This window comes from Coenobita brevimanus, chromosome 30 (assembly GCF_032717465.1).
Source record: "Coenobita brevimanus isolate Jiangsu-jjx chromosome 30, ASM3271746v2, whole genome shotgun sequence".
Lineage (NCBI taxonomy): Eukaryota > Metazoa > Arthropoda > Malacostraca > Decapoda > Coenobitidae > Coenobita > Coenobita brevimanus.
Window position 1 is genome coordinate 43,538,992 of NC_136983.1, and position 24,366 is coordinate 43,563,357.

At 39.7% G+C, this 24,366-nt stretch overlaps 1 pseudogene; it reads right to left on the reverse strand.

Moving 5' to 3' along the window:
• Positions 1–23,151: 23,151 nt before the first annotated feature.
• LOC145395319 (5S ribosomal RNA) lies at positions 23,152–23,271 on the reverse strand (annotated as a pseudogene).
• Between the last annotated feature and the right edge of the window lie 1,095 nt (positions 23,272–24,366).

Below are 24,366 nucleotides of genomic sequence, written 5' to 3' on the forward strand. Positions count from 1 at the left end.
TGTTTTGACGGAGAATTGACTTGATGGTGAAATGTCTCAGAACCGTATGTTTAGGGTGAGTCAACTGTTCATACAATAAAGAAGGAGAACGTAGCACACGGGAGACAGTGAGGGCTAGTGCTCCGGACTGCTAAAGTGTCTCCACCTACACCTGTGAATTGTCTTGGAACCTGTGAATTGTCTTGGAACCGCATGTTTGGGGTGAATGAGTCAACTGTTCATACAATAAAGAAGGCAGAATGTAGCATATGGGAGGCAGTGAGGGCTTGTGCACCGGGCTGCCGAAGTGTTTCCACCTACGCCTGTGCTTGTCAGGTTTCAGTGTTAAATTTCTTACATTTTTGTTGTTTTTCATACTTTATGCTAGTTTATATGGTGTATGGTGTGCATAAACAGTATTATTCAGAGGTAATATACTTAACAGACATGCGTAATTATGTGCACACAAGGGCAGAATATATATGCGAATTTACCACATACGTGAAGGGTCTGGGAACCTAACCCTCGCATGAATTAAGGGCTTACCTGTACTGTATACTGTACAATATCCATCAGATCACACCATACAACTGTTTGTCCATCTATTTCTGGCCAGACACGTTAATCCCCCAAGAACTGGCCATCAACAATCATCATGCAACACTCTCCTCTGCCATCAGGCTGTCCTCCATAATGTGGCATCACAATGGGCATAAACTGATGATAAATGTTTAAAGGTATACTCGCAAGATTATTTTTACTGACAGTTTTGTGAATGATTCATTCAATTATGACGTTTCCTCTATTGAATATCCTTTGTAAACTGATATGAGTTGATTAATAACTTTCTGGGTCAGTTAGGGGTAACTTGTGATAGAAAATAATGTCAAAATCAAACAAATCACAAAAACATTGTGAACAACAAATCTGGGTAATTATTGAATTTTGGACAAACATGAACTTTGTGGATAAAACAAGATTTTTTTTTCTGCTGCTTTTTATGTGATTCATCTGATTTTTACCCCATCTCTTGCAGAACTACCAATTTCCCTATTTCCCCTTTCCCATATCAACAACCGGGACCCATGGGACTCCATATGTAAAGTAACAGTAATAGGTGACAGGTGACAGTACAGTAATCCCATCCTTATCTGTCATAATTCAGCAGTGAAAATGAGTTATCTGAAAGAGAATAGTGGAAATGAGTTATCTGAAAGGAACATGTGGAGTTACATGGAGAGACTTACTGACAAATGTGGAAGTGAAGGAGCAATGTGGTGTGGGTGTGGATGTGACAAACAGCGTTATGAGAAATACAAGGAGGTGGTTGGCCATGTGGTGAGGATGGAGTAAGAAACTAACAAGGAGAGCAGGTGTGAGCAAGATAGAGGAGGGGTGAGGGAGAGGGAAGCCGAGAATGAGATGGAGTGGAGAGGTATTTGAGAAGGGGGTGTGAACTGGGAGGAGGGCAGGGAAATGACGGGGGACAAGGCGGCATGGAGACAATTTGATAGTGGCCACCACTTACAGGATTAAGGCATCTGGCAAGAAATAGACAGATTCAGCCAGCATCATCTCGTATACTACATTTTTTATCATATAATGCTGTAATGCACCTCCAAGCCCTGCTACAAGTGACATAAGTCCTACAAAAACCCTGTTCTATACTGTACAACTATTCAAACATAGAAAAACAATCCCAAATTGTTTTTCAAATAAACGGTACAGTATTTTCCAGCAAACTGACTTTAGTACTGTAAAAATTTTGCTGATTATTCCTGTGGGATTAATGACACTCTGCCAGTTAATTTTTGTTTGCTGAATAATAATGTTTGTCAGTTACTGCAGTGTCTGATAAACTGGAGGATTATTGTAATAGTAATAAATGTGAAGTATGGTATTTAAAAAAAAAAAAAAAAAAAAAAAGTAAAATACAAAATAAATGTAACAGTAATAGTAATAAATGGGAGGTATGGTATAACTAATAAAATACAAAATAAATGTAGCTGTAATAAAAACCTAGTAATGGACCCCATGTCTATCCACATCTATCCTAACCACAGGCTTCACCCCCCCCCATCCCCAAAGTACAGTACCCTCGCGTCCAACACGCATTAGTCTAGCACGATTCACGTCCAGCACGGAGAGCAAATAATTAGTATTATTTAATACGATTTAATTACTGCAACACGAGTGTGTTAGCATAACATGCAAAGAGCTCCGAGAAGTGGGCAAAATCCGCAGAGTTCACCTCTAGCACGATCACCCCCGGTCCAACACGGTCATACTGGACATTCCCATGATGATGATAGCCAATGAAAACTTCTGATCAAGTAGCCTTCCCCGCCCGCTATCGTGACATGATCGTGATGCCGCCCAATTAAAAATGCTTCTGCTGTCACGTGATGTTTTATTTAAATTTCTCCCGCCACAGCGCCACTCAGGAGCATAATTTGCATTGGAAGGTGCTTTTTCTTGCTGCATTTTCTGCCCTTGTTACTGCATTTTACCCTGCTCACAATGCCTAGGAAGCCTTCTGAGAACCCCAAGAAGCGTCGGCACCTCCCTCAGGCCACCAAGCTAGAAAGCATCGAGAGGAAGAAGAAAGGGGAGAGGAAAGTTGACATTGCCAAGGCCTACGACATGAATGAAGCCAACGTGAGGACCATAATAAAAAACCAAGACAAGATCCTGGCAGCAGTGAAGGCTTACAGAGTGCTAGGACAGGCAGAAGCAGGACCTTCCACAGCTGTGGACGAAGATAGTGATTCTGAGTGTGATTTTGAAAGATTTACGAGGAGCAGCAGCCATTACCCGCTAGTGACGCCAGCAGCCATCCTCCGGGGACCCAGTAGGACTACCTACAGCCTTGGATACCACCTTCCATTCCCAGCAAGCCCACCAACACTATCCTAAAAGGTTAGTTATCATTCATAGCACAGTACCATTTATTATAATTACAATAGTACCAATATATGTATAGGTATATGGTACATATTTAGGGTGACTTTTCCTAGGGTTGCTGACATAATTCATTTTTCCCCATAAGCTCTATTGTTTGTCCAACACGTTTTTGGTCCAACACGTGACCCATGCATGACAATACAGTATTACCGTGTTGGGCGCAAGGGTACTGTATAAATAAGGGCTTCACCCCCCCACCCCCAAAGTATAAATCTAACCAAATCAGATTGAATGTTAAAAACAAAACAAAACTGGTGAGTTTTAAGCATTAATCTACCCTTATCTATGCAAATCAAACCCAACCTAACCTAACCAAACCTCACAAAGCGTAGCTAACATATTGCCTTTATTACTAAATCCAGGAGGATGTGGTATGGGAAAATGTTGCTGTTAATAGTGAGAGAAAGCAAGAGAAAACACATCATAACTATAATCCCTGTGTTAGGCAGTAAGTAAAAACAACTGAGCATGCAAACAAATATGGATATTAATTTACAAAGCCACTCACAGAGAATGTCGATAAGTTTTTCTTTCCAGAAAAAAAGTATTCATCAAAGTAAATTATTTTTCTTCCGCGGCATTTCCACCATAAACTGATCCAAAATTATTAATAAAACTGTGAGGTCAGTCATGTGTCACTTGCAATAGAAACTGTCAAAATACATACAAACAATGACTGCTAGATACAACAGTGAGTAGAGCCGCAATCAGGAGACAAAGTAAAATCCGCTTCCAAGAGATTGGGTGTGCTAAGCCGACTCCGCTCTTTCTTCACCCCTGCACAGTTGTTGACTCTATACAGGGGTTTTATCTGCCCCTGTGTGGAGTTCAACTCTCATGTGTGGGGAGGCTCCCCACATACAGCTCTTCTCAATAGGGTGGAGTCAAAGGCTTTTCGTCTCATTAACTCTCCTCCTCTTACTGACTCCCTTCAACCTCTGTCTCTCCACTGCACTGTTGCATCTTTATCTCTTTTCTATCGCTACTTTAATGGTCACTGTTCCTCTGAACTGTCTGCTTGCATTCCTCCACCTCTACGACAGGCGCATAGCACCCGTCTGGCAGCAAACTCTCATCCCTTTTCTGTCCAACTCTCTAATGCAAGAGTTAACCGTTACTCCCAGTCTTTCATTTATGCAACAGGTCAGCTCTGGAACTGTCTCCCTCTGTCTGTATTTCCTGCTGCCTATGATCTTCAGTCTTTCAAACGCAGTGTGTCCAAGCATCTCAAAATGATTGGATCTTGAATTTGGCTCTCTATTGTATTTTGTTTTTCTCTTGGAGGGAACTGTTACTGCGGGCTCATGGCCTCGCATTAAAAAAAAAAAAAAATGTGCACGCCGTCATAAAGAATTAAAGTACAGTAGCATGGCACAGTCGGTAGAGAGTTGGCCTGCAGTTCTAACGGACCCTGGTTCAAATCCCCACTGGGGCAGGGAACAGTTTAAGGATTTGAATTTCATTAAATCAAGCTTTACTGATCTACCAGGAGACCCACCGACATGTCACAAAAATACCCCCACTAATACCAATACACCAGTCCTGTATGAGACAGCCCTAGCATGTATTCAATATGGACGGTGGGTGTTAGCGTCGAAGTGGTGACATGTAGAGGTGTATGGTATGTAGGAGTACTGCTGGGCCTTGATAGGAGGCTGTGAAGCCTATGTCCAGAGTCGGACATTAAAAAACAAAAAAACAAAAAAAGCTATCAATCATTAACAAAGGAAAAAAAAACAAAAAAAATTAGGAAAAACAAATTAGAACATACACACAAGTGAGTGGACTTGTGAATACTTTTCTACATCCTCTGGTAGTGGTGATGAGATCTGCCTTCATGTGGTGGCACCAACACTGCCAGGCAGCTCCCTTGACTGGATATGTAAATGTCCCTCAGCTCCTTCCCTATCCTCTGCATGAAAAATGGTTGGCAGCAGAAGGCAGTTTAAATCAGCCTGAAGTCCGTTGGGTTCACAAAGATGAAGTTGGGACCACGACAACCTTTCATTACATATATACCCTGCCACCTCTAGCAACTGCATTCCACTTGCACCTGCAGACAACCATCCGCCCTTCAGGGGGTAGGGAGTTGACAGACGTTTGAATACCCAAACAGCTTCACCACCTGGTCATATCGGTGCCACCACGTAAAGGCGTCCCTCATCAGTACCACAGCTTTCATGTAAAACAAGATTTTTTTTATTCCCTGGTCCAGCCTCCCTATACACCATCAGTCGTTACGCCACCCATCACCTTTTCTATACATTTTCTTACTACCTTTACTTAATCTTTGAAGCATATAGATAAAATAACAATACTCACTTTCAAACTTTAAGCCGTCGGTGTCCAGAAAACTTTTAATGATTTCGCACGAAAGGATGTTACTAGGACGCCATCTCACGTTGCTTGGCTCTTATAACATGTTCAAAAATATTTTTAACAGTTTTATGATAGCTATTATACTTAAAATGATTAATATTAATTAATATAACAAACGGTTCAGTAGATATGTACATATGTTTTTATTTGTTATTTACACGTTATTTGATCCTACGTTTTGTAATACGGCTTTAAAGGACTTCACCGTTAAACAAACCGCAAATGTAGAGAAAATTTTTTTTATTTCTTATAAAGTTTTAATTTTAACACGTTTATGGTTTTATAGAGCACAAATTAATTTTCAGTGAATTCAAGATAAATCTGGAGAATGACCCTTCCTCTCTCTCTCCTTACCTCCGTTCCTTCCTTCCTCTTCCTCTCTTCCTTCCCCTTTTCTTCCTTCTTTCCTTCCTTAATTTCTTCCTCCCATCTTTCTTCCATATCTTCTTTCCTTCCTTATTCCATCTTCCTGCTTTCTTCCTTAATTCCCCCTTTATTCCTTCGTTTTCTTTCCTTCGTGATTCTTCCTCCTCCTTTCACACCATGCCTTCCTCCCTCTTTCCTTCATATATTTCCCTCTCCCCTCATACTCCCCTCTCCTTCATTCATTCAACCTCCTTCCTTCACTGGATCCTTTCACTCCTTCCTTCACTCTCCTGAGCTTCTTCTTTCTTTTTACCCTCCCTCTCCTTCCTTTCGTTAATCACTTTTTCCATCCTCTCTTCGCCCCCTTCTTCCTTCTAACCTTTACTATCCTCTCTACTTCCTTTACCCTTTCTCTACCATCCCTACCTCATTCCTTCTTTTATTAACCCTAATTCTTTCCATCTCTCATCCTTCTTTCTCTCCCTCCATCTTGTTTTTCTTTACCTTTCCTTCTTTATCTTTTCCTTTTTACCTCTCCTTCCTGCTTATACTTTCTCCTTCCTTCCTCCTCCTCATATCCTTCCCAAAAGCCTTCATTCTTTCCTCACCTTCATTTTTGCTTCATCTGCCATTCACATTCTTCCCTTATTACTTCCACCTCTCATTTATTCCTTCCTGTATTCCATCCTTCCTTCCTCCTATCCCCCTTCACATCCTATCTTCCTTCATCCATTGTCTCACCTCACCCTTGTCATATACAGTCAGTTAGTATCCACCTGGCAAATAGTTTTAACATCGTTCAGCTCAGCTGATAGCTCAGTGTACTTAGATTGGCAGGCCAGTTTGACTAGTAACCAAGGAGACTCATTCCCATCTCAATCTGACTAGTAACCAAGGACTCAACCATCTCAGTCTGACTAGTAACCAAGGTGACTTTCTCATACATCAACTTACCAAATTTCATGCTGCCACAACATAGCATTAAAGTTTTGAGTAGGTCAGTTCCATCTGATAAAATAAACTTATACCTGCTTAACATTGCCAATGGCAGTGGAGATGGAAGCCTTCACATGGTGGCACTGATGTAACTGCTTGGTTATACAAGAAAACTTAAACCTCCTTCCCATCCCACAAAAGGAGGATGGTGGACTAAAGAACAGGGAAAATTAAGCCTGGAGTCCACCAGGTTGCAACTACTACAGAGGCTACATTTCCCATGGTGCCTGAGAAGGATACCTTCATGTGGTGGCACTAATATTAAAATGCCTGGGGACCCATGACAGGTCAAAGGACCTACTGCAGTTCCAGCTAAAAGGGTGGCAGGAGATGTGTGCAGCCACAATCAAGACGCGCAGGTACGAGAGTCTGCCCAAGAAGGACACAGCGAGCCAGCGCACCCGCGGCCTGAAGTCCCTCTTGCCTGGAACCACCACATGGCCCATATCGCAGATCAAGCCACCAGTACCAGCAGCTGCGAGGGCTCGTCAGCTTAGTGCTTGCTAGAGGCAGCACAACTGCCACGCAGAAAGAGTTCCAGTGTGCTTGCTAGACGCAGCACCCCCAAGCTTGCTAGAGGTGGCTTGGTCATGCAGATGGAGTTCCAGTGTTCCAGTGTGCTTGCTAGATGCAGCACCCCCGAGCTTGCTAGAGGCGGCTTGGCAATGCAACACAGAAGGAGTTCCTGTATTCCCATGAGCTTGCCAGACGCACTCCCTGGAGTCCAGCAGGCTTCCCCAACGTGACATTGAAGCTGGAGCCAGTTCCACACACACACACACACACACACACACACACATCCCCTCCAACAGGTAGAGAGTGCCCTCCTACCCCTGGAAAAGGAATCCCCGGCCTGGTAACATAAACTTGTTGTGCCGACTGTCTCGAGTCCCTTCTAACTTCACTGCTAGATCCACTCTGGGCACAAATCACACAACCCTATCACCAGATTAGGAGGGAGAAAGAACCAAATGTCGGTACGCTACTCCTCCAGAGCCAGGGTCGTAGCCTACCTTCCCCTTAGCCTAATCACCACTAACTCACCACACTACAACAAACGTACAAATGTAGAGTTAAACCCCAGCCCCCTTCCTATTCCAGGGAAAACCCTGGAGGTGAGTGAAAGTGTCATATCCGGGACATCTCCCTCCAGATTTCCCCCTCCCCAACTCCCCTTTGCCACCAGTGGCCATTTCCTCCAGATAGATTTCATGATCTCAGACACAGAACTTTATGTGAAACCTAGTGTCATAATAAGTCTTTTGCCTTGCCATCTGGACTTTCTATGTTTACCCTGTACTCTTAAGGTGTATCGAGTCCTCCTTTGGTGTTCCTCCCTGTTTAGAAGAACCTCACTGGACTAGGAAAATCCTAGTATAGCAGATATAACTGCCAGGGTATGTAAACAACCCATAACTTCTACCCAGTACCCTGAAAGAAGGATGGTGGTCTGCAGAAAGAGGGTAAAATTACTCTGTAGCCCACTGGGGTTACAGCCAGATGATACCTGGGGCCACAACAACAATAGTCACTTTATCCCACTTGAGGTGTAGAGTGCTGAGGCTTGGTCAAGGTAGTCCAGAACATTTATAGGTAGATGCAGATGCAATTGTTAAGACAAATACTTTGTGAGGGTGTGGTTATGACTGACAATGAAAAACTGACTAGAAGAGAGTTTGTAGCTGCAATACATAACAGAAAGGAGACAACCTAGTAAAAAATTACTCAATTTACTCATTATTCATATTCAACATTCACAACTAAATTGAGGAAAAATATTTTTACATTAAATCATTTATTTAAAGTGGAAATATGGGAGACCCTTGCTTTACAGGGCCTTGATAAGCTGGATATCAGATTTAACGGATGCTTCGAAGGTTCCCAGACAAACCACGACATCCCAGATACCATCCGTTAAATGAGAAAAATCAGGCGGACCTTCCAGACAACTCTGGGCCCACCAGACACTTTTCTACCTTCAACATATACTCTCAGTTACATGGAGCATATGACACAGGCCTACTATATCACTCTCCGCATGTGGGATGGCTCAGACTGCAGTTTCCAACATTGGTGGTGTCTTCCCCACCCACTTGGCTAGCCTGGGGAGGAGCAGGCAGCAAGTGGTGGCAGGTCAGGTTATTTCTGGGCTACTTCCAGTAGGCTTTGGCTGTACCAGAGGCTGTTTTATGGGGGAAGAAAAATGGTGTTCAACCAAGAGAAAATTATTGTAGAGGTGAGGCTGCAAATGTTGCAGATATGAACTAAAAGTGTCAGACAATGGTTCAGTACATTCAATGCATTGGTGACTTTGCTCAGTGTCTTCTGGAAAAAATAAATAAATAAATAAATATCTATCTACAGCTAGATGCCATAATCCCATAGGGAGTGGCCATTTGTCTTAGTTAGCTGCTGTATGGGAAGGGGCACTAACCCTCTCCCAACTCACTTGTTGACACACAGGGAACATGTAAAGGTTGGTTATACGATTACCACCCAGTGTTGTAAATGGTGTCCTGGCTTATAGGAAACCATTAGGCTTGTCACTCAATGTAAAACCACCTGAGAAGATAAGTACTGCAATATAAAGTGACAGAAAAGATGGGAAAAATAAGAAGAAAGGAGGCCTATACTGAAAAAGAATGGTAATTGTGAAGAAGCAGTAGGCAGCACTACATCAAATGAATGGCGAATAAATAAAAATACATGACAGAGTGCACAATTATTTGGGAATATCCATTCACCGTTACAAAATCATAAACAGAATCTTAAACCAGCATACTCATACAGTACATGCTAGTAAAGAACCTTTTCCCAGTGTGTGTGTGTGTGTGTGTGTGTTCTTACCTAATTGTATCTTTACAGGAATGAGTCAAGCTCGTATTGTCCCGTGTCTTAGACCATATTTATCGTACATATCCTTAAATTTGTGAATTGTTTTGGCACACACTATTTCATTCGGTAGTGCATTCCATTGATCAATTGCTCTGTTTGGGAAACTGTATTTCCTTACGTCTTTATCACCCCTCTTCTTATGCAGTTTTTTGCAGTGTCCTCTTGCTGATGCTTCTCCATATGTTAAGTAATCATTTATGTCTATTTTCTCCTTTCCTGATATGCACTTATATAGTATTATCATGTCACCTCTTTTCCTTCTCTCCTGTAGTGTTGGTAGATTCAGTTTATTTAGTCTTTCTTCGTAGCTTAGATCCCTTAAGCTTGGTATCCATCTTGTAGTAGCCCTTTGAACTTTTTCAATCTTGTCTATATGCTTTTTGAGATGAGGACTCCAGACTACTGATACATATTCCAGGGTTGGTCTAATGAATGATGTTATTATCCTTCTTAGCATGTCTTCATTTATGTATGTGAATGATATTCTCATATTTGCAAGCAGTGTATACATATTCCGTACCTTCTCGCTGATGTGGTCAGCCGGAGATAGTCTGTTATTGATAATCACACCTAGGTCTTTCTCTCTTTCTGATGTGTATAGGGTTTTATTTCCTAACTTATAATCCCAATCAGGTCTTTTTCCATTTTTACCAAACTTGATTACATGACACTTGTCCACATTGAATTCCATTTGCCATGTACTACTCCATTCATGAAGTTTATTTAATTCTTCTTGTAGCTCCCTACAAGAGTCTGTGCTAGTAATTCTCCTTTGTATTTTTGCATCATCTGCAAACATATTCAGATAGCTCTCATTTCCAGTGTTACTGTTTATATCATTTATGTACACTAGAAACATGATTGGTGCCAGCACCGAACCCTGTGGTACTCCACTAGTCACTTCTTTCCATGATGAGTAGTTTCCTCTTAGTACTGTCCTCATTTCTCTTTTTATGAGAAAGTCTTGCATCCAACAAAACAGTTTGCCTCGAATTCCTCCTTGATGGTACAGCTTCCATAAAAGTCTTTGGTGTGGTACTGTGTCAAAAGCTTTCTTCAAATCTAAATAGATACTGTCCACCCATCCTTCCCTTTCCTGTATTGTGTTTGTTACTCTGTCATAGTAGCTCAACAGATTAGTAACACATGATTTTCCTTTTCTGAAACCAAACTGTCTTTCTGTTATCATACTGTGTTCTTCTAGATGATTTACCCAAGCTTTTCTTATAAGTTTTTCTAATACCTTGCTTACAACACTGGTCAGTGATACTGGTCGGTAGTTGAGAGGATTTTGTCTATTTCCTTTCTTGAATAAGGGGACTATATTTGCTTTTTTCCAAATATCAGGTAGTTTACCTTGACTCAAGGATTTCTTGAAAATTAAAAATAATGATTTACTTAACTCCTTTGCACATTCTCGTAACACCCAACATGAAATTTCATCAGGACCACTTGCTTTTCCTCTGTCTAATCTACTTAACTCCTCTTGTATTACTTTTTCTGCTATTTGTATATCTGGTAGTATGTGTGGACATGCGTGTTCTACATATTCCCTCTCAAAATTTTTTCTTCTGTAAAAACTAATTGGAAATTCTTATTTAGTGCTTCACAAATATCTTTCTCTTGTGTATAAGTGATTCCCTCGTCCGTGATGGATTGTATTAGATCTTTTACTTTGGTTTTGCTTCTGATATAGCTGTAAAACAGCTTTGGTTGATCACTACATTTATTTAATATATCCTCCTCAAACTGTTTTTGGGCTTCCCTCCTTATTCTTGTATAGTCGTTTCTTGCCTGTTTGTAATTATTATACACCCTTTCACTATTGTGTCTTCTGTATCTATTCCACAACAAATCTCTTCTTTCTTTTGATTTTTTACATTCTGTATTGAACCATTTCTGTATTTTCTTATCTGCTTCTTTATGCTGTGGGATGTACTTCTGGACTCCTATTTCATAAAATTCACAAAATTTTTTATATACAGCATTTAAATCTTGTCCTCTAAGCTCATTTTCCCAATCAACTTCTAAGAAATACTTCTTTAGGTCTTGATAATTTCCCTTTTTATAGATTACTCTCTTTTTGTAACTGTCATTGCTGTTTACTATGTCATATGCTATCCTGAAGTTATAATTTAGTACTGCATGATCGCTTTTGCCGAGTGGAGGGTGATATATTAAACTGTCAATGTCATTTTCTTGCCTAGTAAATATTAGATCTAGCACTGAAGGTACATCAAGTCCTCTTTTTCTAGTGGTTTCCCTCACATGTTGCGTTAAGAAAAACTCTTGTACGAGATCCAGGAGCTTTTGGTCCCAACAGCTTTCTTGGCTATTTATATCTAGAGTATTCCAATTTATATTTGTATAGAATTCCCCAGTTAGTATAATTCTTTCCGATTTCTCTTCCATTTTATGTAGCAAGGATCTTATACTCTGAATTGTACTCTCTGCCTGGTCCTCATATTCGTCTCTTTCCCATGTGTTTGATCTGCGTGGCATATACAAATTGGCTACAATTACTTTACCTTCAGATGAGTCGATCTCTTCTGCAATCAGTTCTACTTGTGATGGTATATCTAGGTTTATTTCCTTGACTTTTAGATTTTTCTTAGTTAATATTATAATTCCTCCTCCTTTTTTTAAATTTCTGTCTCTTCTCCATATATTGTATTCCTCTAAGTTTAGTATGTCATTGGATATCCTTGGTGTTAATTTTGTCTCAGTTAGGCATATTATTTGTGGTTCATTTTCTCTGACATAATCATTCATCTTTAGTAATTTAGATACCATTCCATCCACATTTGAGTACATCAACTTTATCATCTTGTTTATATACTTGTCATGACATGGTTCTACTAACTTCCTCCTTTTTCTTCCATCCTGTTTGTGTACCACTTTCGTACCTGCAATCCTATTACTTTGTAAAAAAATTTCTTCTTCTCCTCTTCTGATCTTCCCTCATTTTTTGTTTTTGCTTCCTCCCTTTTCTCTTTCAGTAATTCCAGTTCCTCTTGTGTTAGACATCTTTTTATCCATACATTTTTGAACTCCTCTTTTTCCATAAGATTCTTTGCATTTTTTAGTATCTCTTCCACAGTGTTTACACTCTGGAAAGTCACCTTTAGAGGTCTTGTCTTGCTTTTCTCGTATTTCCCTAACCTTTTGTGTTCCTCTATGTCTTTACTACAGATTTCCTCTGATACTTCTTTCAGTAAGCTCATTACATTTGCCATCTCCTTTTTGTCTCTAGTGTTCGTTTTCGTTTTTCGTTTTCGTTTTTAAAGGCTCCAACATGCTTGCATGTGTCGGCCTTGGTCACCTAATGGCGGCTCTCCATGCTGCACGATCCATTGCAGCCTCCCTGTTCAGTCCCTTAACCCTAAGGTCACACTTAATGACCTCGTCCCATGTCTTTCTCGGTCTACCCCTCATAACCCCACCCCCAATATTAACACTTCTCACCTTCCTCACCCAATTATCATCCCCCATCCTCTCCACATGTCCAAACCACCTCAATCTACCTCTCCTCATCACAACACCAATACACTCCAGTCCCATCCTACCTCTCAACTCTTCCATTGTAAACCCAGCCCCTCCAGGCCTTGGACGCAGGGACGCACTGCACATCCACCTAATCATTGTCATTTCTGTACGTCTGAGCTGGCGAATATCTTCCTCCTTCACTGCCCAGGTCTCACTGCCATACAGCATCACACTCCTAACACACGCTGCATACAAAGACCCCTTAGCACGTAGGGAGAGCCCCCTCAATGTCAGGAGAGGCAAGAGCTCCCTGAACTTCTTCCAACCACTTCTCACCCTAGCCACAGAGCTAGCTCCAGCCCCACCTCCAGCACACAACATGTCTCCTAAATAACAAAACTCCTCCACACACTCAAGAGATTCACCAGCAAGTTCAATCCTTTCACGGACGATCTCCACCTGCTCGCCCCGGCATGCCGTACACATAAAATCAGCATTATCTCGCAGTCTACCTCTGATACCACTACATCTCTTATGCACCCATTTATCACACACACCGCACAAGATGGAATTACTTCCCACGCCCTTGTGGCAAACTGCACACGGCCACTCTCCCTCGTCTTTGACAGTACCGCCACCAACCCTAGATATCATCACTTTTGTTTTATCTGCATTTACCCTTAAACCCTTTTGCCCCATACCATCTCTCCACTTTCTAAACCTTTCCTCCGCCTCCCTTTCATTCTCTGCAATCAAAACCAAATCATCAGCATACAACAACTCCCACGGGAGTCCGTTTCTAAAGTCACGTGAAAGGGCTTCAAGTACCATGATAAACAACATGGGACTCAAGACTGACCCCACTGACCCCTGATGCACACCAACATTCACGGAAAACTCATCACTCAAATCTCCATTCACTCTCACCTTGGTGTGAGCACCCACATACATGGCCATAACCACCCTAACCAGCCACTCCTCCAAGCCAAGCTTTCTCATTGCCCACTTCACCACCTCTCTAGGGACTCTGTCAAAGGCCTTTTCCAAATCAACAAAAACAAAATAAAGATCCCTTCTCCTACCAATATATTTTTCCTGAAGCTGTCGAACAATGAATATGGCATCAGTGGTCCCCCTACCTGGCATAAACCCAAACTGCATCTCATCAATATTCACTCTTTCTCTAATCATACCTTCTAAAACTCTCTCCATTACCTTCATTATCTGATCTAAAAGCTTTATACCTCTATAATTTCCTCTTCTATACCAGTGATTACTATTGATTTATTTATTTCTACTGAATCTCTGACTAACTTTGGATTGTTTTGGATTATTCTTTTCACTTCCTTTTTAATGTTTTTTTCCTCCACCCTTGTTTCTAAGTCTTTCTTTACTTTCACCATTTCAGCATACGTGATTTCTACATCATTTTTGTAGCTTTGCACAGCTTCATTCACCTGTGTTACCTTCTCCTCAATATCACTGCTCTGGTCCATAAGACTGCTTGCTTGTCTAATTGTCTCTGTGTCATTTTTTAACTCTTACATAACACTCTCGTGATTAACTACTGTACTTCCCATTTCACTCACTTTCTTCCTAAGGGCATTCAATTCCACTGTTAGTTCACTGATGGTTGTGTCTTTCTTATTGGCCTCCCTTCTCAGTTTTTCTATCTCTTCCTTTTGCAAGTGCATTTGCTTCTTTATTTCATCAATTTCATTTTTGAAAGCCATTTATAGTTTGTGTACACGTTCAACCAGTCTATTGTGAGTCTCCACTTCAACCAGTTCTTGGTAGAAATCATCATTTTGCTTTTTACTTTTATCTCTTTTCTCTTTTCCAAATTTGTTTTACTGAAGTATGTATCCATTTTGTAATACTAAATGAACAGAGTGTGTACTTACAAGTATGCACGCTTTCCCCGTCTTGCTGTAGTATAAACAAACCCAGCTGACTCAACGCATCGTGGTTCTTTGTTGTTTTAACCAGTCTTATTTAAACTTATTATTTCTTTTCCTTTTAATAATGAAAAATCATTTTGTCTAACCTGGTACAGAGCTTGACTAATTCAAAGATACTTATTTAGGTAATGCCTCTGGCCGTGTTGAGCTGGTATGGAGCGCCGGTACGGACGTCCACCTCCGACGATGCCGTGTGTGTGTTCTTACCTAATTGTATCTTTACGAGAATGAGTCAAGGTCGTACTGTCCCGTGTCTTAAACCATATTTATCGTACATATCCTTAAATTTGTAAATTGTTTTGGCACACACTATTTCATTCGGTAGTGCATTCCATTGGTCAATTGCTCTGTTTGGGAAACTGAATTTCCTTACGTCTTTATCACCTCCCTTCTTATGCAGTTTTTTGCAGTGTCCTCTTGCTGATGCTTCTCCATGCGTTAAGTAATCATTTATGTCTATTTTCACCTTCCTTGATATGCACTTATATAGCATTACCATGTCACCTCTTTTCCTTCGCTCCTGTAGTGTTGGTAGATTGTTTATTTAGTCTTTCTTCGTAGCTTAGGTCCCTCAAGCTTGGTATCCATCTTGTAGCGGGCCTTTGAACTTTTTCAATCTTGTCTATGTGCTTTTTGAGATGAGGACTCCAGACTACTGATGCATATTCCAGGGTTGGTCTAATGAATGATGTTATAATCCTTCTTAGCATGTCTTCATTTATGTATGTGAATGATATTCTCATATTTGCAAGTAGTGTATACATGTTCTGTACCTTCTCGCTGATGTGGTCAGACGGAGATAGTCTTACTGAAGATCACACCTAGGTCTTTCTCTCTTTCTGATGTGTATAGGGTTTTATTTCCTAACTGATAATCCCAATCAGGTCTTTTTCCACTTTTACCAAACTTGATTACATGACACTTGTCCACATTGAATTCCATTTGCCATGTACTACTCCATTCATGACGTTTATTTAATTCTTCTTGTAGCTCCCTACAAGAGTCTGTGCTAGTAATTCTCCTTTGTATTTTTGCATCATCTGCAAACATATTCAGATAGCTCTCATTTCCAGTGTTACTTTTTATATCATTTATATACACTAAAAACATGATTGGTGCCAGGACTGAACCCTGTGGTACTCCACTAGTCACTTCTTTCCATGATGAGTAGGTTCCTCTTAGTACTGTCCTCATTTCTCTTTTTATGAGAAAGTCTTGCATCCAACAAAACAGTTTGCCTCGAATTCCTCCTTGATGGTACAGTTTCCATAAAAGTCTTTGGTGTGGTACTGTGTCAAAAGCTTTCTTGAAATCTAAATAGATACTGTCCACCCATCCTTCCCTTTCCTGTATTGTGTTTGTTACTCTGTCATAGTAGCTCAACAGGTTAGTAACACATGATTTTCCTTTTCTGAAATCAAACTGTCTTTCTGTTATCATACTGTGTTCTTCTAGATGATTTACCCAAGCTTTTCTTATAAGCTTTTCTAATACCTTGCTTACAACACTGGTCAGTAATACTGGTCGGTAGTTGAGTGGATTTTGTCTATTTCCTTTCTTGAATAAGGGGACAATATTTGCTTTTTTCAAATATCAGGTAGTTTACCTTGACTCAAGGATTTCTTGAAAATTAAAAATAATGGTTTACTTAACTCCTTTTCACATTCTCGTAATACCCAACATGAAATTTCATCAGGACCACTTGCTTTTCCTCTGTCTAATCTACTTAACTCCTCATGTATTACTTTTTCTGCTATTTGTATATCTGGTAGTATGTGTGGACATGCATGTTCCACATAGTCCCTCTCAAAATTTTTTTCTTCTGTAAAAACTAATTGGAAATTCTTATTTAGTGCTTCACAAATATCTTTCTCTTGTGTATAAGTGATTCCCTCGTCCGTAATGGATTGTATTATATCTTTTACTTTGGTTTTGCTTCTGATATAGCTGTAAAACAGCTTTGGTTGATCACTACTTTTATTTATTATATCCTCCTCAAACTGTTTTTGGGCTTCCCTCCTTATTCTTGTATAGTCGTTTCTTGCCTGTTTGTAATTATTATATGCCCTTTCACTATCTGTATCTATTCCACAACAAATCTCTTCTTTCTTTTGATTTTTTACATTCTGTATTGAACCATTTCTGTATTTTTTTATCTGCTTCTTTGTGCTATGGGATGTGCTTCTGGACTCCTATTTCATAAAATTCACAGAATTTTTTATATACAGCATTTAAATCTTGTCCTCTAAGCTCATTTTCCCAAACAACTTCTAAGAAATACTTCTTTAGGTTTTGATAATTTCCCTTTTTATAGTTTAGTCTCTTTTTGTAACTGTCATTGCTGTAAACTATGTCATATGCTATCCTGAAGTTATAATTTAGTACTGAATGATCGCTTTTGCCGAGTGGAGGGTGATATATTAAACTGTCAATATCATTTTCTTGCCTAGTAAATATTAGATCTAGCACTGAAGGTACATCAAGTCCTCTTTTTTTGGTGGTTTCCCTCACATGTTGCGTTAAGGAAAAACTCTTGTACGAGATCCAGGAGCTTTTGGTCCCAACAGCTTTCTTGGCTAATTATATCTAGAGTATTCCAATTTATATTTGTATTGAAATCCCCAGTTAGTATAATTCTTTCCAATTTCTCTTCTATTTTATGTAGTAATGATCTTATACTTTGAATTGTACTCTCTGCCAGGTCCTTATATTCGTCTCTTTCCCATGTGTTTGATCTGGGTGGAATGTACAAATTGGCTACAATTACTTTCCCTTCAGATGTGTTGATCTCTGCTGCAATCAGTTCTACTTGTTATGGTATATCTAGGTATATTTCCTTGACTTTTAGATTTTTCTTAGTTAATATTATAATTCCTCCTCCTTTTTTTAAATTTCTGTCTATTCTCCAAATATTATATTCCTCTAAGTTTAGTATGTCATTGGATATCCTTGGTGTTAATTTTGTTTCAGTTAGGCATATTATTTGTGGTTCATTTTCTCTGACATAATCATTCATCTCTAGTAATTTTGATACCATTCCATCCACATTTGAGTACATCAACTTTATCATTTTGTTTATATACTTGTCATGACATGGTTCTACTACCTTCCTTCTTTTTCTTCCATCCTGTTTGTGTACCACTTTCGTACCTGCAATCCTATTACTGTACTTTGTAAAAAAATTTCTTCTTCTCCTCTTCTGATCTTCCCTCATTTTTTGTTTTTGCTTCCTCCCTTTTCTCTTTCAGTAATTGCAGTTCCTCTTGTGTTAGGCATCTTTTTATCCATACATTTATGAACTCCTCTTTTTCCATAAGATTCTTTGCATTTTTTAGTATCTCTTCCACAGTGTTTACACTCTGGAAAGTCACCTTTAGAGGTCTTGTCTTGCTTTTCTCATATTTCCCTAACCTTTTGTGTTCCTCTATGTCTTTACTACAGATTTCCTCTGATACTTCTTTCAGTAAGCTCATTACATTTGCCATCTCCTTTTTGTCTCTTGTGATCTTGTTTTTTATTTCTTCCTCTTCTATACCAGTGATTACTATAGATTTGTTTATCTCTACTGAATCTCTGACTAACTTTGGGTTGTTTTGGAATATTCTTTTCACTTCATTTTTAATGCTTTTTTCGTCCACCCTTGTTTCTAAATCTTTTTTTTAATCACCATTTCAGCATACGTGGTTTCTACATCATTTTTGTAGCTTTGGACAGCTTCATTCACCTGTGTTATCTTCTCCTCAATATCACTGCTCTGGTCCATAAGACTGCTTGCTTGCCTAATTGTCTTTGTGTCATTTTTTAACTCTTCCATAACACTCTCGTGATTGACTACTGTACTTGCCATTTCACTCACTTTCTTCCTAAGCGTAGTCAATTCCACTGTTAGTTCACTGATGGTCTTTCTTATTGGCCTCCCTTCCTAGTTTTTCTATCTCTTCCTTTTGCAAGTGCATTTGCTTCTTTATTTCATCAATTTCATTTTTGAAAGCCATTTCTAGTTTGTGTACACGTTCAACCAGTCTATTGTGAGTCTCCACTTCAACCAGTTCTTGGTAGAAATCGTCATTTTGCTTTTTACTTTTATCCCTTTTCTTTTCCAAATTTGTTTTACTAAAGTATGTATCCATTTTGCAATACTAAAAGAACAGAGTATGTACAGTACTTACAGAGTATGTACACTTTCCCCGCGTTACTGTTGTCTAAACAAACCCAGCTGACTCAGCGCATTTTTTTTTTCCTCGTGGTTCGCTTTTTTGTTTAAACAAGTCTTGTTTAAACTTATTATTTTTTTCCTTTTAATAATGAAAAATCATTTAGTCTAACCTGGTACAGAGCTTGACTCATACAAAGATACTAATTTAGGTAATGCCACTGGCCGTGTTGGTTCTGTACGGAGCGCCAATGTCGCACGTCTGCATCTGATGACTCCCTCTGTGTGTGTTCTTACCTTACCTAATTGTTCTTACCTAATTGTATCTTTACAGCAATGAGTCAAGCTCGTATTGTCCCGTGTCTTAAACAATATTTATCGTACATATCCATAAATTTGTGAATTGTTTTGGCACACACTATTTCATTCGGTAGTGCATTCCACTGACCAATTGCTCTGTTTGGGAAACTGAATTTCCTTACGTCTTTATCACCTCTCTTCTTATGCAGTTTTTTGCAGTGTCCTCTTGCTGATGCTTCTCCATATGTTAAGTAATCATTTATGTCTATTTTCTCCTTTCCTGATATGCGGAAGAGAGAGTCATATGTGGAAAGAAAGAGAGAGGTGAAAAGATTAGTAAGAGAGAGTAAGAAGAGAGTGGATGAGGAATTTGGAAGGAATTTGAGTGTAAACTGGAGGGATTGTAAGAAAATGTTCTGGAGAGAAGTGAAAAGAGTAAGACAGGGTGGAAGTGAAGTTAGCAGGGGAGTGAAAGATAAAAATGGTAGATTACTTGTGGAGAAAGGAGAAAAAGTGCGCAGATGGAGAGAACACTTTAAGGAATTGTTGAACGTAGAGGATGGAAGTAATGCGAGTATAAGTGGCTGGGGAATGACTGGGAGAAGGAGGGAGGTGAGAAGACAGGAAGAAATCAGTAGGATAGAAGTTGTGGAAGCAATGAAGAAAGTTAAATCGGGGAAAGCCCCAGGAATTGATGGAGTGTGCGGTGAAATGCTGAAGCATGGGGGAGAGATAGTAGTAGAATGGATGTGGAAGATGTGCAGATTGGCCTGGGAGGAAGGTAGAGTCCCGGAGGATTGGAAGTCAGGTGTAATTATTCCCTTGTACAAAGGAAAAGGGGAAAAAGAAGTGTGTGGTAATCATAGGGGCATTTGTCTTCTTAGTATAATAGGAAAAGTGTATGGTAGGATACTTATTGACAGAGTTAGAGAAAGAACAGAGAAATTAGTTGGAGAAGAACAGGAAGGCTATAGGAAGGGAAGAGGTTGTGTAGATCAGATATTCGTTCTTAGATCTTTAGTGGAAAAGTTTCTAGAGAAGGGAAAGAAGTTGTATGCGGGTTTCATGGATTTGGAGAAAGCATATGACAGGGTGGATAGACAAGGATTGTGGAAAGTGTTAAGAATATATGGAGTAGATGGGAAGTTGTTGAATGCTGTGAAGAGTATGTACGATGGTGCGAAGGCTGCAGTGCGTGTGGATGGTTAACTAAGTGAATTTTTCTCTTTGAAAGTTGGTTTGAAACAGGGATGTGTCATGTCTCCATGGTTGTTCAATCTGTACATGGATGGGGTAATAAAAGAGGTACAAGGTAGGGTAGTGGATGTTGGAGTGGCCCTGGTGAGAGAGGACAGTGTTTGGAAACTCCTGTACTGTTGTTTGCAGATGATACTGTGTTGTTGAGTGAAGACGAAGGGGAGCTGCAGGGCTTGGTGGATGAGTTTGAGAGAGTGTGTAAGAAACGGAATCTAAAGGTGAATGTAGGGAAGAGTAAAGTGATGGTCTTTGAGAGAGGTGAAGTTAGTGAATGTACAGCGAGGTTGGATGGTGAGGAATTGGAAAATGTGAGTACGTTTAAGTACTTGGGTAGTGTGATGAGTAAGGATGGAGGTTTGGAGGGTGAAGTGCTTGAAAGGGTGCAGCAGGGAAGAAAGGTTGCTGGTTTTTTGAAAGCAGTGATAAGAAACAGGGAAGTGAGCATGGAAGTGAAAAAATTACTACATGACAGTATTGTGATACCAACTCTAACGTACGGAAGTGAAGCTTGGACATTGTTGGAAGGACACAAGTCAAGAGTGAGAGCAGTGGAGATAAGTTATTTAAGAGGAGCCTGTGGAGTCACATGGAGAGACAGGCTGACGAATGAGGATATAAAGGAGCATTGTGGTGTGGATGTGGATGTGATAGGAAGCGTTATGAGGAACACACTGAGGTGGTTTGGCCATGTGGAGAGGATGGAGGGTGAAAGACTGACGAAGAGAGTGTATGTGAGTGAGGTGGAGGAGGGAAGAGGGAGGGGGAGGCCGAGGATGAGATGGAGGGATGGGGTGGAGAGGTATATGAGAGAGGGGGGTGTGAGTTGGGAGCAGGGCAGTGAAATGGCGGGGGACAGGGCGACTTGGAGGCGATTTGTTTGTGGCCACCCCAAACGGGATTGAGGCGTCTGGCAATAGATAGATAGATAGATAGATGTCACCTCTTTTCCTTCTCTCCTTTAATGTTGGTAGATTCAGTTTATTTAGTCTTTCTTCGTAGCTTAGGTCCCTTAAGCTTGGTATCCATCTTGTAGCGGCCCTTTGAACTTTTTCAATCTTGTCTATATGCTTTTTGAGATGAGGACTCCAGACTATTGATGCATATTCCAGGGTTGGTCTAATGAATGATGTTATTATCCTTCTTAGCATGTCTTCATTTATGTATGTGAATGCTATTCTCATATTTGCAAGCGGTGTATACATGTTCCGTACCTTCTCGCTGATGTGGTCAGACGGAGATAGTCTTACTGAAGATCACACCTAGGTCTTTCTCTCTTTCTGATGTGTATAGGGTTTTATTTCCTAACTTATAATCCCAATCAGGTCTTTTTCCACTTTTACCAAACTTGATTACATGACACTTGTCCACATTGAATTCCATTTGCCATGTACTACTCCATTCATGAAGTTTATTTAATTCTTCTTGTAGCTCCCTACAAGAGTCTGTGCTAGTAATTCTCCTTTGTATTTTTGCATCATCTGCAAACATATTCAGATAGCTCTCATTTCCAGTGTTACTGTTTATATCATTTATGTACACTAGAAACATGATTGGTGCCAGCACCGAACCCTGTGGTACTCCACTAGTCACTTCTTTCCATGATGAGTAGTTTCCTCTTAGTACTGTCCTCATTTCTCTTTTTATGAGAAAGTCTTGCATCCAACAAAACAGTTTGCCTCGAATTCCTCCTTGATGGTACAGCTTCCATAAAAGTCTTTGGTGTGGTACTGTGTCAAAAGCTTTCTTGAAATCTAAATAGATACTGTCCACCCATCCTTCCCTTTCCTGTATTGTGTTTGTTACTCTGTCATAGTAGCTCAACAGATTAGTAACACATGATTTTCCTTTTCTGAAACCAAACTGTCTTTCTGTTATCATACTGTGTTCTTCTAGATGATTTACCCAAGCTTTTCTTATAAGCTTTTCTAATACCTTGCTTACAACACTGGTCAGTGATACTGGTCGGTAGTTGAGAGGATTTTGTCTATTTCCTTTCTTGAATAAGGGGACTATATTTGCTTTTTTCCAAATATCAGGTAGTTTCCCTTGACTCAAGGATTTCTTGAAAATTAAAAATAATGGTTTACTTAACTCCTTTGCACATTCTCGTAACATCCAACATGAAATTTCATCAAGACCACTTGCTTTTCCTCTGTCTAATCTACTTAACTCCTCATGTATTACTTTTTCTGCTATTTGTATATCTGGTAGTATGTGTGGACATGCGTGTTCCACATATTCCCTCTCAAAATTTTTTTCTTCTGTAAAAACTAATTGGAAATTCTTATTTAGTTTTTCATTCATTCATTCATTGCCAGACGCCATGTATCCCACACGGGGTGGCCAAGGGCTTAGAGTTAATTGTTTTACAGGGAGGGGCACTAATCTTCCACCAACCCCACTTGACACGTAGGGATGCCACCAGCATCTGGTGTTCCCAGGCGGTCACCCATCCAAGTACTAACCAGACCCAACGTTGCTTAACTTCGCAGATTGGACGGGAAGCGGTGTACTCAACGTGGTATGTGCTTCACAAATATCTTTCTCTTGTGTATAAGTGATTCCCTCGTCCGTGATGGATTGTATTATATCTTTTACTTTGGTTTTGCTTCTGATATAGTTGTAAAACAGCTTTGGTTGATCACTACTTTTATTTATTATATCCTCCTCAAACTGTTTTTGGGCTTCCCTCCTTATTCTTGTATAGTCGTTTCTTGCCTGTTTGTAATTATTATACGCCCTTTCACTAATGTGTCTTCTGTATCTATTCCACAACAAATCTCTTCTTTCTTTTGATTTTTTACATTCTGTATTGAACCATTTCTGTATTTTCTAATCTGCTTCTTTGTGCTGTGGGATGTACTTCTGGACTCCTATTTCATAAAATTCACAAAATTTTTTATATACAGCATTTAAATCTTGTCCTCTAAGCTCATTTTCCCAATCAACTTCTAAGAAATACTTCTTTAGGTCTTGATAATTTCCCTTTTTATAGTTTAGTCTCTTTTTGTAACTGTCATTGCTGTTTACTATGTCATATGCTATCCTGAAGTTATAATTTAGTACTGTATGATCGCTTTTGCCGAGTGGAGGGTGATATATTAAACTGTCAATGTCATTTTCTTGCCTAGTAAATATTAGAGCTAGCACTGAAGGTACATCAAGTCCTCTTTTTCTAGTGGTTTCCCTCACATGTTGCGTTAAGAAAAACTCTTGTACGAGATCCAGGAGCTTTTGGTCCCAACAGCTTTCTTGGCTACTTATATCTAGAGTATTCCAATTTATATTTGTATTGAAATCCCCAGTTAGTATAATTCTTTCCGATTTCTCTTCCATTTTATGTAGCAAGGATCTTATACTCTGAATTGTACTCTCTGCCTGGTCCTCATATTCGTCTCTTTCCCATGTGTTTGATCTGGGTGGTATATACAAATTGGCTACAATTACTTTACCTTCAGATGAGTCGATCTCTACTGCAATCAGTTCTACTTGTGATGGTATATCTAGGTTTATTTCCTTGACTTTTAGATTCTTCTTAGTTAATATTATAATTCCTCCTCCTTTTTTTAAATTTCTGTCTCTTCTCCATATATTGTATTCCTCTAAGTTTAGTATGTCATTGGATATCCT